This window comes from Dipodomys spectabilis, unplaced genomic scaffold, assembly GCF_019054845.1.
Source record: "Dipodomys spectabilis isolate Male_0828 unplaced genomic scaffold, ASM1905484v1 ptg000669l, whole genome shotgun sequence".
Lineage (NCBI taxonomy): Eukaryota > Metazoa > Chordata > Mammalia > Rodentia > Heteromyidae > Dipodomys > Dipodomys spectabilis.
The window spans coordinates 862811-881786 of NW_024871346.1; the positions used below are offsets into that span (position 1 = coordinate 862811).

Below are 18976 nucleotides of genomic sequence, written 5' to 3' on the forward strand. Positions count from 1 at the left end.
AAAACATCAGTGTAGGTCGCTTTTGCAGTGGTGACAGTTGCTTTATTACAACGGTCTGTTACTGAGCTCACTCTGTCTTGCCAGTATGGGTCTTTTTAGGCCAGCAGTCTGCCTCCGGGTCATCGGAGGGAGCGAAGATCACAGGAGGCCTGGCCATCATGGGCTTCACACTTTGGAAGTCTTTGTCCTGTTTTTATAAGACCATCCACTTAGAATGTTTCCTCCAGATGGAGACGTGTGTACTATGTCAGATTAAAACACAGTCACAGGACTAAGCACTTGAAATACCGAGAACGGGGTTTTTAATTATACCTGGAGTATCAAGATGTCCACGCCTCTTTCTAATATATCATTCAAAATGAAGAAATACCGATTCAACGTATTGAGCCCAAGAAGTGATCCTGAAGGCTTCTTTCTTCCTCTTAAGTCACGTCCCACTGTGCAACCTCCACACGGCAGCCCATGCCCTGGGCCAAAGACAGCTAGTCTTTGTTCACTCTTTCTTTTTTTGGGGGGTCCAGTCGTGGGACCTGAACTCTGGGCCTGGGCGCTGTCCCTCAGCTCTTCAGCTCAAGGCAAGAGCTCTACCACTTGAGCCACAGTGCCACTTCCGGCTTTTTTTCTTTTTGCTTATGTGGTGCTGAGGAATCGAACCCAGGGCCTCAAGCATGCAAGGCAAGCGCTCTACCACTGAGCCACCTTCCCAACCCTCACTTTCTTTCTTTCTTTTTCTTTCTTTCTTTCTTTCTTTCTTTCTTCCTGCCTTTCTTCCTTCCTTTCTTTTTCTTTCTTCTTTCTTTCTTTCTTTTTTGCCTTCCTGCCTTCTTTCCTTCTTTCTTTCTTTTATATTTCTTTCTTTCTTTCTTTCTTTTTTGGTCATGGGGTTTGAATTCAGGGACTGGGTGCTGTCCCTGAGCTCTTTTGCTTAAGGCGAATACTCCACTTTACTTTGAACCACAGTTTTGCTTCATCACCATTTTTAAAAATTAGTCTTAGGCCTTCAACACGGGACTAGCACGTGAGCCACAGCGCCAATTTTGGCTTTTTCTTTTTATGTGGTACTGAGGAATTGAACCCAGGGCTTCATGCATGCTAGGCAAGCGCTCTACCACTAAGCCACCTTCCCCACCCTAACACAGGAAGCTTTTAATCACATGCTCTTGGTAAGATTTGGTACTGCCAGAAATGCTGATGTAACCAATTATACTTTATCAGTATAATTCCATTTCTCAATGGAACTGGTCTGTAACTGGACAGGCCATCAGGGACAACACAGATATCAATCAATGCATAGCTTGAAAACACTGCAGGGTTATTTGGCAAGGATAGCTTTGATGTTGGGTTATAGTCTCAGTAACAAATCACTGAGTGTTGGTAAAAAAGAAGCATCGCCTCTAATTTGTAGCACAGGGGCCCCACGCTCGGCAGGTGGACAGCCAAGGTGCTTCTCTTCAGACTTTGATTTGCAGAGAAAAATGGCTCTTCAGACTCCTGGTGATATTTTTGGGACATGAAGCTGATGGAAACTTGGGGTCATCCAGCAGGTTAATGATTGAAATCATTAAATGGGCTCCATCGGTCTTCCTTCCCATGAGAACATCAGTCATTTGACTTCTAAAAATGAACACACTAGGAAAAAAAGAAGTTGGGATGAGAGAGATTGTAAGTAGCTTGCACACTCAGGAGGAATCTTCTTTGATTTAGCAATAGACCTGCTAGATTTTCCTATTTTGCACTTCCAGAAGAGAACAGGAAGCAGAAGATACAATGCAAACAGGTATTTAAAGAGAAGTTAATGACAAGAACAGAACCATTTTAGGCCAGAAACCATCACTGTCATCCTAGCAACTCAGGAGCTGAGATCTGAAGATTGTGATCCAAAGCCAGCCTGGGCAGAAAAGTCCGTGAGACTCTTATCGCCAGTTAAACAGCAAAAATCCAGAAGTGAAGCTGTGGCTCAAGTGGTAGAGCATTAGCTTTGCGCACAGAAACTCAAGACGGTGTCCAGGCCCTGAGTTCAAACCCTAGGACTGGTAGAAGAAGAAGGAGAAGGAAAAGAGGAAGAAGGAAGAGGAGAAGGACGAAGAGGAGGAGGAGGAGGAGGAGAAGAAGACAACAATTTTGGCAGGGTTAGGAGAAAATAATAGCGAGGCAATGCGCTTGGGGCTAGCAACTTGGGAAAGCTACCCACGATTACACTCCTAAGTAGGAAGATAGACTGCATGCCAGAGCCCAACAGGACTGACAATACAGGCATGGTAACCCCACTGGACTAGGGCAGCTGGTAGAAAACACAGCCACCGCCACTACCTGAGGGAGGGAGCTGCGAAGGCATGGAAGGAACTTCAGCTTCTCCTCCTTCCCATCCTCCAGGTCCTTCCTGCTGGGCCTCCTACTGGCTGAATCCCTCAGAGCCAAAGGACAAGGGGGCGTGGCTGATACGGTCCACAGAGTTTGGCCTTCTGGGCCCAGGGCAGGGTGGAGGGTGGTGCAGAAACACATCCTAAGCGGGGAGGGCAGGAAAGAAAAACAAAAGAGAAGACGCCAGCCTTGGCCGGTCTGGTTGCATCTGTGCACCCAGGGTTCTCCTTTGCCTCCAGGAGGAGCTCGTACCTCCCAACACAAGGAGACAGAGCACCCATGCCTCTTGACACCCTGCCTCTTGACAGACTAATCAATACAACTCACTTCAGCTGTGACATTTAAAATAGCAGGAGGCCGGGAACGTGGCTGAGTGGTAGAGTGCTCGCTCAGCATCCATGAAGCCCTGGGTTTGATTCCTCAGTACCACATACACAGAAAAGGCCACAAGTAGCGCTGTGGCTCAAGTAGTAGAACACTAGCCTTGAGCAAAAAGAAGCTCAAGGACAGTGCCCAGGCCCTGAGAGCAAGCTCCAAGACTGGCAAAACAAAGATAAAATAAAATAGCAGGGAGATTTAGAAATTGATTGCAATTCCTACCAAAGTTCCAGCTGGCTCTTTTTCCAAAAAAGAGAAGGACATAGTGATCCTCAAATTCATATGGAAACACACAGAACTCAAAGGTATGAGGAAGAGCAGAAGGTCTTCACGTTTTCCTGAACTGTGAAGTCAGGACAGGATGGCACGGGAATGGCGGCCGTGAAAGTCAACAGGACAGAGGTCAACGACAACACTCACATCCACTTGCTATCCAGAAGAATGGGAAAGGCTTTCACACGATGGCTGGTCATCCACGTGAAACCAAGAATGGAGTGATGCACAGCTCTGCCTTATGGCAGCGAAGATGAACTACATGAACCAGAGCAGGAGACTAACAGCAACAATCACAAGACTCTTAGGAGAGAACGTAGTTGTAAATCTTTGTGACTTCAGATTCTTGGCTGTGACCCTGAAAATACAGCAACCAAAGGAAAAGTAAGTAAATTGGCTTGGATTTCATCAAGAGCTCTGTATGTCAAAGTCACCAAAACTACTCATGAAAGGGGAGACGATACTTTCAGATCCTTGTCAAGCGTTTCAATTCTAGCAAGGGTTTAGTATACAAAACACATAAAGAACTCCGAAGGTACAGCAATAAACAGGAACCCCAATCACAAAGGGGCAAAGGATTTAAGTAGGCACTGCTTCTCAAAGAGGTGCTATGGCAGTGGCCACAGCTGGTAAGCTCTGGTCTCCTCTCCTGCACACAGGCCACCCCGTCCCTCTGAGCGGGAGCCAGAATGACGGAGCGGCAGGTGGATGACACGCACAGTGTGAACCAAGCTGTACACCACCTTCCTGTGCAGCTCCTTGGTGAACAATCTCCCTGTCCACGCCAGCTCCACACCTCTCCTCCAGACCAGCTTTTTCCTCCTTAATCTCCCATTATTCCTCTGTTTCTGTAAGAAGCCGATTGATGCATTAGCCACCACCATGAGCAAGTTCGGCTTCATGCATCCTGCCAACCGCTCCCCCCTGCAGACTGGACGCCACGCAGAGGGGCGTCCCTTGACTCTGCGTGAGGCTGCAGCCGTCTGCCTCTCCTGCACACCAGAAAGGGCCCCGGGGGTCCCGGGGGGCGTCTTTATGCCGTTTGTTTACCAGGGTCCAAGAGCGGCCTTAGGTGGAAGTCGAGAGAGAGAGGCCACAGCCTGCCCAGCCCATCCAGGGAGCGCCTGTGTTACCTGACCAGGTGCTTACCGCGGGGCTTTCCAGACCTCCTGCTCTTCCGTGTCACTTAACATTGGAATGCTTCTGCACCCGTCCATCACGTGAACACGAGGCATGAGTACCATCTGGGGGGTGATTCGGTACAGGAAGTTCATTAGTACCCTATGCCATAGGGAGAGAGTTGCTTGGTGTTTAATGGAGCTGGGTAGGAAGCCAAGTTCTCCAAGCGGGCAAGGAGTCAGGAGAGGGGAGCCGGCCTTGGGAAGCCCCCAAGGCCCCCCGGGGGCTTCCTGGCGGCGGCGGCGGCAGCTTCCCGCCGTCTCCTGTCTGTCACAGAGCCTTCAGGAACGCCAGCTGTGCCGGGCAGGCATAGCCCCAGAGGCGGGTGTGGGAAACCTTGCCAGTCACTGGGCTCGGGCAGAGCTGAGTGATCCCAGCAGCACACCTCAACGTGTCCTCAACCAGAGGAGGCCCACTGAGTCCCGGGCCTCCTCGTTCGTGACACGATGTACCAGGGGAAGCACTTACCGCTCACTTCTGAGGACTCTGATTGTGCCCAGATGCTAGCTGTCCACAGAAGCTGCACTTGGCAGGTCTCCCCGTGTCCTGGGAACTGCTGTCACCAAGGCCACCCAACCACGTGACCACCACTGTCCTGACCACGAGGGCCCAGGTGTTCCCCAGTGGGTCTGATCACGGAGGACAGAAGCTCGATGGCCAGGCGGACTTGTCCTCGCCGCGCACTGTGCACACACCTGTAATCCCAGCTGCTCAGTGATCTCAGATTGAGGTCAGCCTGCAGAAATGAGGCTCTTATCTTCAATTGACCGACAGAAAGCTAGAAGTGGAGGCATGACACCAGCCTTGAGCAAAAAAAGCCAAGAGAGAGTGTGCAGCTCTGAGTTCAAGTCCTCCCCACCGCACACACACACACACACACACACACACACACACACACACACACAAACACACATGCCTTCCAGGAAACAAAGACCGTTCACAGTGAACCTAAAGGAGAAACCAAAATACCCAACACACATTTCAATCTATTAAAAAGTGCCCTTGTCTCTCACAGCTGCATAGAAGTTCGTCATATGGACATACTTGACTCGAATGAACTCACTTGACTGTGTTTGCAGCACACAGTTCAAAGACAGCTAGCTCATCCACATTTACCACTACCAATTCCAAGCTCTTTCATTACCCCAAAGAGAAATTCTGCACCCACCAACCAGTGTCTCCCTGTTCTCCCTCCCCTAATCCCTAAAGTACACCGTCCTACTTTGTGTCCATGAATCTGATTATTCTAGGCACTTCCTCAGAGTGGAAGGACACGTCTGAGCTTGTGTGAAGCTTCTGCGCATTGCCACTTCTTGACAAGCTATTTGTGGCTTATTTCACCCGCTCACTCAATCAAAGCCTGGCCGTGTCGGAGCATGTAGCAGAATTCTGTTCCTTGTTAAAGGATTATGGATTCGGGACCTTTTGCACCAGTGTTCACATACTGGACCATAGAAGTGCGATTACTGGGTAAAGGTTGTCTGCGTTAGAAGTTTACGTCCACTCTGAATGACACACACACATTGTCCACCCATTGACGGGTGTCGGCCCGTGGCACCACGCGGCAGTGAATGGGAATCCCTCCGAAGTCCTACCTCTCCTCCTAAGTCCTACCTCTCCTCCTAAGTGCTACCTCTCCTCCTAAGTCCTACCTCTCCTCTGGCTTTTCACTGCTCACCAGTCTGACAGATTTTTGCTAATATGGGTCTCATGAGTGAGCCTCCAGCTGACAGTTAAGACTGCGAATAGGAGGTGTTTCCAGCATTACATGTCTACTAAACACCATAGAATATTTAAAGCAAATTAAAAGTGTTCAATGACATTCCGCCTCGTGAACTCAGACCGTAAACCTCTCACGAATGGCTGGTGCTCCTCTGGGTCCTGCCTTCCTATTTCTGAACTCTACCGCAGGGTCTTCGCTTGGCTGCTGACTTTGTCCCTGGGGAATCTGTCAACAGGTGTCAGTGCTATCTTGGTGGCCACCAACAAGATCTCTCTTCCAGATGACCAGCCACCCTCAGGGAGAAGCTTCTGCTCCTTCCTTCCTAGGGTCTCTCACGCCCATTTCAGTTTCTGACCTGCAAACAGGGTGCACCAGTTAACCTGTGCCAGAGCTGACAACAGGTCAGGAGAGAGGAGGGGCTGGGCAGCAGCTCCCCTAATCTCCTCCATCACCGGTGTAGACACTGCTGGTCTGACCAGGGGTTTACCCTCTCTTATCCATAAACTGGATAAGAGATTAGATTAGCAAACAGCTCACCAGCCGTTCCAAACCTGGGTGTGAACTGAGTTGCCAGCACTGGTCACAGGTCACACGTCTGCATGTCCACATGGCAGGGTCAGGCAGCCCTGGCATGCTGCACGCTCACAGTTCACACGGAACTTCCTCGTAGCCTGCCTGAGAAGCTGTGCTCAGGAAATCACGCAGAGCAAGCCCTGGTGCAGGCGGCCCAGAGCCGGCTGAATCCAGACTCCAGCTCCCGACCCCGCTGACTGCCTAGCTGCATGTGGGAAAGTTGTTGAAAACCGCCCGCTGCCATTTCCAGGGGCTCTGAGGGAAACCACGTCTCACACACACAATGATCACAACGCTGTCCATTTGCTCAGAATTCTCCGGAAGTGCAGGAGGCATGCCCGCTGCAGCACGGACATGTGGACAGGCCTGTGAACACCGGACCGTTCCAGCCAGGTGGATGTTTTTTCCCAACAATTGATTAATGTATTTATGTGACCCAAGTCAATTTCTGCCTGCATGGAGTTTACACTCTCCTGAAGGACAAACAGTAAACACAGAGAGAACAAATAAACAACTTCAGGCTCTGATAAGGAGCACGAAACCACTCCACCACTCAAACCAGGCTCCTCTTCTGGCCTTGTTAATCTGGTTTCTGAGGTAAACTTTGGAGGTGCTATCAGCCCCTTGAAGTTAAGTCCAACACAGGCACCAGAGATGAAAGAGGGAATGGATTGATCCGGGGCTGTTCCTCCCCAAGCTCCCAGGAAAGCTCTACGACCTTGTGCTGATGACACCAAGACTGTGGCTGGAATTTCCTAAGTCCTAACCATTCCCACAGAAAACACTGCCGCCCCGCTACCTCCTACGGCTTGGGTCTCGGCCCATGGATCACCCAGTGTGGTACGGGCAGCAGGCGATTCCTCCCACCTGGACGCTGATCAGGGAAGAGGATTGCAGGGAAAGATAGGCGTAAAGCCGCCCACACGCCGTGGCACCCGGGCCTGAGATTTTCTCCGTGTTTCCACACAAGGGCGGGCGGTGTGTGGATGGTCTCGATGGCCGGTGAGAGTTAAATTCCACGACTGAACTTTTCCTGGGGGAATTCTGTACTGGAAGATCTGACGGCCCGTTACACTGGGCGGACGCAGTGAGCCGGGCATCGGAGCGGATAGCCGCTGGAAGGCAATCAACTGGACAGAGATCAAAGTCCCACGAGGAGAGGGACAAATCTCCCGGGGGCTGGAAGGGCCAGCGATCAGGACAGATGACTACAGATCACCACACTGCTCCTCTGAGTCCCCGTGTCCTCCGCAGAGGTGGGGGAGGTCCTGGGGGGGGGGGGTTGTCACTAATGGCCTGGCCACTTCAGCCCCCTGTCACCCGGATAACGGGACAACCTTCACGTGGCCACTAAAGAAGGTTCCACTACCCAAGCCAGGGCGGTGACGTGCTCAGAGCGTCCCTTCTGTATCTTCTGAGCCGAATAGGAATCATTTGTGACAGCAGTCACCTTTTTGTGGGAGAGCATTCCAGAACACGTTGCTCCTCATCCTAGCTGGGTGGCCATAGATCTGTGCAATGGCCCCGCGTCAGTGACAAGGGCCATCGGTGTGTCCTCGGCCTGGGGAGCCTCTAACATGGAGGCTGGTCCCGCCACGTTAGGACGGAATACTCACATGGGCACAGCCGGCCGGCGCAGGCTGACTTGGTATTTCTTGCAGATCCATGATTCCACGCCCCCCTTTTCTGTTTGTCTTCTTCTGTTTTCCTGGAGCAGGAAAGACGGCCTTGGGCAGGATCAGCAAGCACTCTTTGCACTGATCCACATGGCCAGTGCACCTTCTTAATCACACACACACACACACACACACACACACACACACACACACACACACGGATAAAGTCTACTCCTTGCACAGCTTGAGGGACGTCTCACACAGACGAGGTAGGACAATTCTAGACTCCTCTCCTGCTCTAGACCTGGGTGGCCACTTCTCCGAGGGCTTCCGGAGATCGTGGGGAGGAGTGGTAGCTCTGAGGCTGCAGGCTAGAGCGCTGATTCTGGGAAGGACCTTTCCGTGGACAGAGGAGGGGACCGGGTCAGCTTTCGCTCGCCTCTGAGAATGCGTGTAATCCTTCCCTTGCTCTTTTCACTATTTTGGTTGTTGTTGTTTCTAGTTCACACCTAGCCACTGCAGACTCCTGGAGAAGAGTGTGATATTTCTACGTGCAGCAATCACGTCAGAGTAACTAGTGGCTGCATCACTCCAAACATGGGCTTTTCCTTGTGTCCGGAACGTTCCAGATCCTCTGGAGGGCTATTTAGAAATACATAGTTACACGTTGTCACTGTGCTAAGATCACTGGAAAGTGACCTCCCTCTCTAACTGCACCTGCATTCCTACCGGCCTTCCCTCTGCCCCATCCCCCACACCCTTCCCAGCTTCTGGAACCCACTATTGGAGAATGTTTCAAAGCATGTATTAAACACACACACACACACACACACACACACACATCATGTTCTCTTAAAATTAGAATCATAGCATATACACCATTCTGTCATATGTTTGTATGTTTTGTAATTTATTTGGAAAGGACTAGAATGTAGATATTCCATTCTCTTTCAACCACTGGATATGTTTTGTATGAATTGTCTAATTAATCCAACAGCTTTTTCTTGGCTGTTTGCCTTTTAAACAGAACTCCACGTCAGCTGGCAGCCGTTCAAGGCTCTCCCCAGACCGTGGGTGACCTGGCCCGCGGGGGCGTCTGAGGACACAGGCTCTGACCTGCTTGGGGGGGGGGGGGGGGGACTGGTACTCCCAGGGGAAAGGCCTTCGTAAGGCTTGCTCTCCCCTGATTTCTGTTTTCTTTCCTTCTTTTTATTTCTCTTCGCTTCTCTTCTTTGGTGGACGTTGGGTTTGAATTCCAGGCCCCTTTAGACTTGCTAGATGTGTGCTCTCTAACGTAAGTTCTGCCTCCCTCCACTTTCGGCTTTGTTATTGTATGCAGGGGCTCACTGTTTGCCCTGGGCCTGCTGTTGGCACTCTCTGCTTAGGTAGACGATGGGTGGATACCACCCTGCCCAGCTTTCATTGGTTGAGACGCAGAGAGCTTCACAAACTTTTCCCAGATGAGTCTCCAAGCACAGTTCTTCCCACCGCAGCCTCCTGAGCAGCTGGGATCAGCAAACTGAGCCCTGCACCTGGCTTCCTGCACGGACTTCTCCAGTGAAGACCAGTGAGCAGAGCCCCGTGAAGCCTTTACCTCCCAACTCAATTTTACAGCTATTGCAAAACAGCTCTTCCAAAATCTCACAGCCATAACCTTTCACCGCCCTGGGGCCATTTCCAAATTCTCTGCCACCTCGACTCGTTACCAAACCTTTTCATCAGTTGGGTGGTTTTGAAATCTTCCCTTGGCATGTCGATTCACCCTCTCTTCTTGTGTGGGATAGGAGTGGTACCGCGATCAACACTCCACACAATCAACATACTGTTTTTTCAATAACTTGAGCAGAATCTGAATGTTTTCCTTACATTGGACAGCTGCATTTCTTTTTATTTCTTTTCTGCGGTTAGTTTAAAAGAGATCATAATAATTTATAAGTGGTGTGTATTTGCATAAACTAATTTTGAAACATCAGCGATGGTAAATGTTCCTATTACTTCTAGTTTATTTTTAGTGGATTTTCTGGGAATGGAACTGTATTGCCTAAAAATAATAAGAATTTTACCTTCTCTATTCCAAGGCCTCCCTCTCTTAGTCTAGCTTGTCAATAATTCATTCAATAAGTAATTGTTCCTACTCTGAGCCAGGCACTGAGTGCATTTAATAGTGCTAGGTGCCATTTTCAGAAATGTGCTCAGTATGTGCTTAGAAATATACATTGTTTTGCCAGCTGAAGTATATTGATGCACATCTATTTTACTACAAGATCCTTCAAAAGGGATGCTTACTTAATTTTTGGAGGGGGCATTATTTGAGACAGGGTCTCACTGTTCAGCCCAGCCTGTTTTTGAACTTGTGATCCTTCTGCCTCAACCCCATGAGTGCTGGGATTATAGGCTGCTCCTCCATGCCCGACTGGGTATATAACCCTGTTAAATGCATATATTAAGCATTAGGTTGATTGAAATGTTTTTAACCTGTTCCTCTGAGTGATTTTTTCCTCTGAGTCCTACCACCATAGAGCTGTTCATGAAATGCTGGTTAGTGGTCCAGCCTCAGTTCAGGGACAAATCTTTTATGAATCCCACAGCTCCCAGCACAAACTAAGACTGATACTTTCCACTTTATCTTGCATAATAGATTATACATTCAGATGTTAAGGTGAAAGCAAACATACCAAGATACTCTAATCAGAACCTTGTGGTTCCCTACTCCTAGACACTTGCTGTATAAATAAACAGGGAGCAAAGGTCCAGTGCTGGCCAGACACAAAGATCCAGTGTCAAGTCAATGTGTAACAAAGAAAGGCAGTTCCAGTGGTAACAAGAATACACAAGATTTGTTGTTCAAACACACACACACACACACACACACACACACACACACACACTAAGCAAAACCAAGGAGAAAATCTAGTTATATATGCATGTTTGTATATGTAGAATAGCTAGGTGGTGTATGTATAAATTGTGTTTTATAAAACAAAACTAAGTGGCTGGGAAGGTGGCTCAGTGGTAGAGCGCTTGCCTTGCATGCATGAGACCCTGGGTTCGATTCCTCAGCACCCCATAAGCAAAAAGAAAAAAAGCTGGAAGTGGCGCTGTGGTAGAGCGCTCGCCTTGAGCTGAAGAGCTGAGGGACAGTGCCCAGGCCCAGAGTTCAGGCCTCACAACCAGACCCAAAAAAAAAAAAAATAAATAAATAAAACTAAGAAGGCAAGAAAGCAGTGGCATAACATGTTGGCAATGAGTTATGACAGTAATGTTACATATGTGCCTTCACACATTAGTATTTTCAATTTTTCTGCAATGAATCTGTATTACTTTCATAAAACAGAAACCCAAACCACAAGATTTTTTTAAGTTAAACCAACTCTCAGTGGGAACAGAATCAGCGTACACTTAAAACAAGCTTAACATGCATGTCTTCTGCTGACAGAGATGTGGTGATAATCCTTCAGCAACCTGTCTGGTGGAGGGCAGAGGCGGTGTGAGAGAGGCTGGAAACCTGCGTTAGCTGGTGCTCTGGCATCGATGATGCCCCAGCCGTGCGGGCAGGAGCAGACGCGTGGCGTTTGGTGGCTGGGCTGAACGCAGTGGCTTCACCACTTGCTCACTTTATTTTTAAGAGGGTACCCTCGCACCCCGACCTATCTCACCCTGCAACTTGGAGTCCATCAGCCATGAAAAGCAAGCCTCACAGATTACAGAAGGCCTGAGGATGATTAAAAACAAAAGGAAGATAAAACAAAGGTTTCCAAATCCTGGATGACATTTCTGGCTTTGGATGGCAAGATGTGCAAAAGGGTTGCCCAGTTAGACAGGGCGGGATTGGAATGATGCAAAAGCAAGCGGGGAGCCGCCAAAGTAGAGTGCGCAGGGGCTGGGAAGGTGGCTCAGGGGTAGAGCGCTCGCCTCCCATGCATGAGGCCTTGGGTTCAATTCCTCAGCACCACATACACAGAACAAGCCAGAAGTGGCCCTGTGGCTCAAGTGGTAGAGTGCTATCCTTGAGCAAAAGAAGCTCAAGGATAGTGCCCAGGTCCTGAGTTCAAGCCCCAGGACTGACAAAAAAAAAAAGAGTGAAAAGGAGAAAGGGAAGAAAGAAAAGGAAGAGAAGGGCTGTGGGTGAAAACCGGCTTTCCTGGTCAGAAAGAACAGGAATTAGTCTGACACTGGGCACACAGGTAGCAGACTTTTCCTCTCTTGAGGTGATGGGTGAGATTTTTTAAAGTATTAATTATTATTATTAATATTAATTAATTGTAATAATTATAAAAAATAATTAATAATAATAAACCAGGCATAAATTGCGCAAAACATCTGTTCCTAGGGAGGAGTTACACATGGGCCAGAGTGCAGAATAATCTGGCTATTGCCTGTCACTTGCTCAGAGAACTGACCAACGATCATGTGGAAGAAAAAGCAGTCCTGGAAAAGAAATCCACATGGATTAAAGATGTGGCCGTCAATAGCCAGGGTGCTAGGAACTAAGCGGGTCCCTCAATACTTGAGCTGTGGTATTTCAGCCTAAGTATTTGGAAGTAGAATCAAGAGATGGTCAGAGGACAGGTTTCAAGCCTGTGTGATCTACACTAAGTTCAATGTGTTTGAACCAAATCATTGTTGCCAAATTCTGTGTGTGTGTGTGTGTGTGTGTGTGTGTGTGTGTGAGAGAGAGAGAGAGAGAGAGAGAGAGTGAGAGAGAGAGAGGGTATATAGTATGCATGCATGCACCCATCCCCAGGCTTGAACTCAGGGCCTGGGCTCTGTCCCTAAGCTTCTTTGGCTCAAGGTTAGCACTCTACCACTTGAACCACAGTACCATGTCTGGCCTTTTCTGAGTAAGTTAGTTTCATGAACTTTCCTGCCCAGGCTGGGTTCAAACCATGATCCTCACATCTCAGCCTCCTGAGTAGCTAGGATTAGAGGCGTGAGCCACCAGTGCCTGGTACCAAATTCTTTTCCTTAGCTATGTGTGGGCATGGATTCTCACGCATCTTGTACTGTCCCCTGGGAAATAATTCATTAAGGTTTTCATGATATATTTCATGATATATGCACTCCTCGGTACTTGGACACATAACCACTCAGTAGTTATTATTTCTGAATTTGATTGTTTCCATTGCTATTCTTCTGGAGAAAGTATTGTTTCCCCATTAAAAGTTGTTTTTTATTCTTTCTGACTCTAATCTTTGCAGCTAGCCCCAGAAGGACTCCATTGTGTGCTTTCCCAGGTCTTGCTGACATTCTGTACCTTCCTCTCGCCTTCACTATTGTTTGTTTGTAGTCCTATCCTTTGGCGCTGAAAGCCATTTCAAGTGGGATTTGTCTGGCTCATCTTGAATAATCTCTTAGCAAAGTGGAACACCAAAAATAGGTGTTGAGCTGAATTAAGTATAATTACTTGATATAACTATGAATTATGCTAGCCTTGATAATTGATTCAAATTGCACAAATATCTTTATTGTATCACTCATACCCATCAATCAAGAACATCCTCCTTACCTTGCATTTTGAATGGTCAGTGATGCCACCAATCTCCCAGACGCCTGCCACCTTCCCCACCAATGCAGGTGTCCTCTTCCCCAATGACGTCCCAGGTTCCCGTCCCCTTGGTTCCCCTGAACATGGGGTCCGGCTGTGTCTCCGACGGGCAGAGAGGCCTGCCACGCCGCTGCACGCATGGCCTTCCTGCCTTCCCTTGCTGATCTGGTGTGGCCTTCTTACCAAGGCCATTGCAACCCTCTTAAACATAATTTGTTCTTCATCCTCAAAAACCTTCCAGATGTTGGGGGCTCATGCCTGTCATCCGAACTACTCAGGAGGCCGAGTAGTTCAAAGCCAGCTCAGGCAGGAAAGTCGGTGAGATTCTCATCTCCAATTAACCAACAGAAAACCGGAAGTGGCTCTGTGGCTCAAAGTGGTCGGTTGAGAGCTAGGCTTGAGCAAAAGAGCTGAGGGACAGCGCCCAGGCCCAGAGTTCAAGCCCCAGGACTGACAAAAAACAAACAGACCTCAAAACCCTCTCAGTTACCCCAAATCCAAATGACTTCTCCCCAGGCCCTCCATTCTGATCTTAAACCAACCCTCCAACCCCATTGCAGACAACGATTCCACAGTGTCTTCTCGGACCGAGCTCGTTCAGCAATGCCTGCCATTTTACACACTTGCAGGACTCTATATCTTGGTCTTGATATTCCCTACAATTTCAAAATTTCTAACAAACCACAGATTTATACAGATGAGTAGAGATAAGAGGGAGCTAAAGGACTCTTCTTAGCCATTAGAAGTCATGTGTTTCTTTAGCAATGAAACAATGGACTAAAGCTAGAAATAGACACTTTTTTTTTTTTTCTGGTCATGGGGCCTGAACTCTGGACCTGGGCGCTGTCCCTCAGCTCTTCAGCCCAAGGCAAATGCTCTGCTTCTTGAGCCACAATGCCATTTCCAGTTTTCTGAAGGTTAACTGGAGATGAGAGTCTCACTGACTTTTCTGCCCGGGCTGGTTTTGAACCCCGATCCTCAGCTCTCAGCCTCCTGAGTAGCAAGGATGACAGGCATGAGCCAGGTGTGAACCACCTGTGCCCAGATAAGTTGTTAATTTTTTTTTTTTTGGTCAGTCATGGGGCCTGAACTCTGGGCCTGGGCACTGTCCCTCAGCTCTTCAGCTCAAGGCTAGTGCTCTACTGCTTGAGCCACAGCACCACTTCTGGCTTTTTCTGCTTATGTGGTGCTAAGGAATCAAACCAAGGGCCTCATGCATGCAAGGCAAGCACTCTACCACTGAGCCAGCCCCTATTTGGCTGGGGAACAGGAGCGGGGGCGGGGGGGGGGGGGCGGCATGGAGATGAGAAGGGATGGGAAGGGGAAACAAAGGAGAAAGCAACAATGCTTGATAAGAAATGTACTCATTCCCTTGCCCATGTAATTGTAACCCCTCTGTACAGTATTTTCACAATACAAAATTAAAAAAAAAAAAAAGGTCACCCCTAAGAAACATAATATATATTAAATTCCTGGAAAGCCAAAAAGTAACCATACATTTTAGCTCTGATGGAGCATGATTTTTATCTGTTTGTTCCCTAATATTGAAAGTGTTTACAACAGTGCTTGCCTTGTAACAGAAACTGAATTAAAAACCTGTTGCATGAAGAAAAAAAAAAGCATTGAGACATTTTCCATTTAGAAGAAATTGAGGGTGAGATTCATTTAATATGTGAACTCTGTACCTGAACATTGAGGGCAACAACAGGCCTAGGAAAGCCATTAAAAGCTTACAGAGAGGGCTGGGAGTGTGGCTCAGTGGTAGAGCGCTCGCCTTGCATGTGTGAAGCCCTGGGTTTGGTTCCTCAGTACCACATAAGCAAAAAGAAAAAAGCCGGAAGTGGCACTGTGGCTCAAGTGGTAGAGCGCTAGCCTTGAGCACAGAGAAGCTCAGAGACAGTGCCTAGGCCCTGGGTTCAAGCCCCAGGACCAGCAAAAAAAAAAAAAAAACCAAAAAAACTTACTGTGAGAGCAGAAGACCAGACAGAAACACTCAACTGTAAAGGAGATGTTGCAAATTCTCTACAGTCCTGGCTCTGTGTTGATTTAAGCATACAGATTCTATGTCCCAGATGGACGTTTCTAGAGGCTCTGAGGCTCTGCCTTCTCCGTGTGATGGAGAATATGGCTGTAGAGAATAGAGAACATGTCTTCATTTTGCTGCAGCATCTGGAGTATATTCCATTTGTATCTTGTAATGAGTCATTGCTTATTTAACTGAACAGATGGGACTGCCCTTGCCTAATTTTTAACACAGAAATAAAATTAGAGATAATTTTTTAAAAGCCTCTAGGCATTGTATTAAAAATGATGTCCCCATACGTAGACAATATGCCCTGCGGTAAAGACCCTTGCTCCCGGCAGCCAACTACTCAGCTGCTTTGGACAGATGGCTTGTCAACCTCGTAACCCGCATGGGAATAATCAGGACGTAAGCACGGAGGTAGAATCCCATCTCATGACGAATGTGAAAGGGTCCCCCAGCCTCTTCGCACCCCAACCCCCACTCCAGCCCACCCGGAGGGGCGTGGCTCAGTTGGATCTTTTTCTGTGGTTGGGCTTTTTTTTTTCTTTTATTTAACTTCCTCAGATTGAAAATGTTGACTGTCTTGTATCTACAAATAAAATCTCACTGCAAGAGCTTTACCGATGTTAGAAATATGTGTTGATTATCATGGGGGGAAAAGGTAAATATTCTATATGCTTTTGCTCCTGTTTAGAAAGAAATAGGACACCACAAAAATAGCATGGTTACAACTTCTTTGGCAATCATCTGAACAAAGACAAAAATTGTGCCCACAAAGGTACCCATTGCAATGGTACTAACATCTCAGGGAGCCATAAACCTGGCTGTCAAACAGCTGCGGGGCCCAAGCCCTCAGCCATCCCCCTTGGCCATCCCTGCATCACAGGTGGTATTTCCAGAAGAGTTTTTTTTTTTTTTTTGGGTCCGGTCGTGGGGCCTGAACTCTGGGCCTGGGCGCTGTCCCTCAGCTCACCTCAAGGCTAGCGCTCTACCACTTGAGCCACAGTGCCACTTCTGGCTTTTTTCTTTTTGCTTATGTGGTGCTGAGGAATCGAACCCAGGGCCTCTGGCATGCAAGGCAAGCACTCTACCACTGAGCCAACTTCCCAGCCCCTCCAGAAGAGTTTTATAGAGGGTTTTTGTGTGTCTGTGTTTGTCAGTCATGGGTCTTGAACTCTGGGCCTGGGCGCTGTCCCTGAGCTCTTCAGCTCAAGGCAAGTGTTCTACCACTTGAGCCACCAGTGGAGAATGAGTTGCTATCTTCTTTTTGAGGTCTAGCAGTTATATTATTCCTTAGATAATTTTAAAAGCTTTATTTTTTCCAAACAAGTAGTGGGTAAGTTCTCACTTGGTTTAGAAAAGTAACTTAGATTGATTTATCAATAGTCAAAGGTGAAAGATTCAATACAGAACCATAATCTCTTTTTCTCTCTTCCTCTCCTCTCTCTTTTCTCCTCCCTTTCCTGTCTCTCTTACACACACACACACACACACACACACACACACACACACACACACACACACACTATAGTAACTGCTTCCACGAATTTAAAGCCCAGAAAGCACTTACTTCCTGACAGTTTTGTGTGTGCCAGCATATAATAACACACCTACCACACAAAGTGACTCTCTATTCATAATCCTAAATATTAAAGAACATTGACATTTAACTAACATGGGTGTTTCTAGATTAAACGTTAGATATGGTTGAACACTTCAGCACCTTTAGCTAAAGTGCATTCTTTGCACTGTAGATAAGAGGATATGAATAGATTACTACTTATAAAATGATGACTTATAATAGTCTCCTGTTGGAGCCAAATCTTAATAGCTAGTCTTGAGCAATTAGGGCATTTAACATACAAGAGCTTCTTCCTTGGGCTTCATGTGTGATGCTCATATTTCCCAATAAAGCTGGAAGTGGGAGGTACTAGAAGTATTACCACAGTGTTAAATGAATTGCTTCTTAAGAGACTCAGGCCAAAGCTGAAGTGAACTTTCTCTTTCTTTTTCAGATAACTACCAACTCCTAACTTTATTGAGAAAAACTAGACCATGCAATATTGCAGATATAATGGAGCACAGAAAAAGCACTCATGGGAAAACCAAAAGAGATCAAAGAAAGGGGGTGCCATTGTCCAAAAAGAAATACGTTCATTGCCTGACTTATGTAACTGTAACCTCTCTATACATCCCCTCTATAACAACAATTTTAAAACTTAAAAACAGAAATTGGAACCATAAATTTAAAAAAAAGAAAAGGAAATGTCTCTCTTCCCAAAGCTGGCATAAAGGAAGCAACAACTTGTTATCTAGAAGTGCAATGCAAGGTGCCGGCCAGACCAACAACCAACATCACAGCAGAAACAACAGGTCAGGTTTCATCGATTGTTCCTAGCCATTGTGGCTCAACACTATTGTTTCAAAACATCCAATCTCATTCTCCTCACCTTTGTCTTAAAGAACTCTCCCTTGCATCAATAGACTTTGAATATGGCCATTGACATGGTGTGTGTGGTATGGTCTGTTCTCCCACAGAGAACCTCTGCTAGCCCCAAATGAATGCCATTTTCTTTGGAGGAAAAAAACAAATGAACAAGTTATCAAAGGACTAGCAACCATCTAGGTACAAGATGCAGGAATTTAGATAATGTTAAATATATAGTAAGACCAGGGAGACTGTTGTAGACTGATAGGTGCTTTAACAATTCTTAAGATGGTTAGACTCACAGATAACCTTAGGCTTTATAAGGATCTTTAGAAAGAACTACACTAAAAATAGAAGTGAAGATGATAGAAGGTAGGGAGGGAGAGATAAAGAAAGACGTAGATGCAGATAAAATTAAGAACTCAGGTGGCTCACAACTGGCTCATACTTGTAATCCTAGCTACTCAGGAGGCTGAGATCTGAGGATCACAGTTCTAATCCAGCCCAGGCAGGAAAGTACGTGAGACTCCTATCTCCAATAAAACACCAGAAAACCAGAAGCAGTGCTGTGGCTCAAGTGGTAAAGCACTAGCCTTGAGCTGAAGAGGGGAGGGACAACACCCAGGCCCAGAGTTCAAGCCCCATGACCAGCACCACCCCCCATCCCCAGAAAAAAAAATTAAGAACTTACTGGGTAAAAATGTCATCATCTCTCCTGTGCTGTGATTTCATCTGGTCAGGGAGTAACCCAGCATTGTCTTATAACATATTGAACACATATTCTTAACAGACAGATTTTTCTCTAATAAACCTTAGGTTTCTCCCTTTGTAGCCCTAGGATCAGATCAAGTTTCCGCCCAACTCAAGTGGGATT

The 18976-nt window shown here is 47.2% G+C and overlaps 1 long non-coding RNA gene across 1 annotated transcript; it reads right to left on the bottom strand.

The window, feature by feature from the left end:
* Window positions 1-1160: 1160 nt before the first annotated feature.
* Window positions 1161-4314, bottom strand: LOC122101640. The gene is made up of 4 exons (XR_006146399.1): window positions 4162-4314; window positions 3160-3370; window positions 2311-2503; window positions 1161-1629 (listed from the first exon to the last, which is right to left on the bottom strand). It is a non-coding gene; the product is annotated as an uncharacterized LOC122101640 (long non-coding RNA).
* Window positions 4315-18976: the final 14662 nt, after the last annotated feature.